The following is a 1,128-nucleotide window of genomic DNA, read 5'->3' as shown; positions in this document are numbered from 1 at the left end:
AATGATTTAAAATATCTTAATTTAAGTATTTATTTATTAATTCATAATGTCATATTTTTAGCCTATTCTAATGCCCTTATGTGTGAAAAAGATACTATTGTACATAGCCTTAGTCCGAAATAGAGACGCAAATACCATCATGATAGCTATGCACTGTCTCATAAATGATAGCATCAACATGAGAATGATCCATGTTTGAAAATGCCCAATCAATTTGGGTCCCCGCGGGTGTAGTGGAATATTTTGCACTAAGCAGGGAACTAAAGTTTTCATCTTGAAGAAGATTTTTGATTGTAGACCTTGTAGAAATGTTAAAATCTCCAACAATTAAGACATTTTGATTGCACAACTCTGTACTAAGAATTCCTTGAAGGTCTGTGGTTTCTACGAAGCATAAAATATCTGAAAATAGCAGCAGATTGTCGCCTTTTATATTGTTAATGTGAGCGTGGAGACTCTGAATATTATGAAATAAAATTTGATGTGCTTATGATCGAGAAATCATAAAATTGAAACTTGTAATCAGGGCTTTAGATGTGCTCAATTTCATCATTTCCGTAAATACTGGATCCGATTCAGAAAATTTATTAGAAGGAATAAAATTTCCAACTATAAAGAGACCTACTGCCGTAGTAGCTCGACTTCAAGCGACATATATCGAAGCTCTTGGCATTATGGGTCGAATATGCACGACAACTTTATTATATGTAGCACCCTGACTTTTGTGAATAGTTATTCTCCCAGCTGGAACAACTGGAAACTGATTTCTTTCAATGTGTATATTATGCTCACGATACAGACTAGTATTCAGTAAGAATCACAAAGCTTCCATAACCTTCGCAGGCCGTATAGTATCAGTCAAATAATCATGATTGCATTTCATATGTCTTCTTAAGTGAGTTTGTATCACATAATTTTGATCAAAAGGTATATTGAAAACGGCACCTTTAATCGAACTTTGGCCCTAATATCTCATAGGACGAATGGTCATAAAAGGCAACCGAGGCATTATTAGCGGTTCTTCAATAGGGGTTAAATTTTTGAAACAATCTATTATATCCGGAAAGTGTAGACCATTTAACAAACATATTTTATTTGTGTTATTTTTGGCAATCCCATTTTTGCAAG

Source organism: Bactrocera latifrons, unplaced genomic scaffold (assembly GCF_001853355.1).
Source record: "Bactrocera latifrons isolate USDA-ARS-PBARC rearing strain unplaced genomic scaffold, ASM185335v1 scaffold_593, whole genome shotgun sequence".
Taxonomy (NCBI): domain Eukaryota; kingdom Metazoa; phylum Arthropoda; class Insecta; order Diptera; family Tephritidae; genus Bactrocera; species Bactrocera latifrons.
This window is presented reverse-complemented; position numbering follows the sequence as displayed.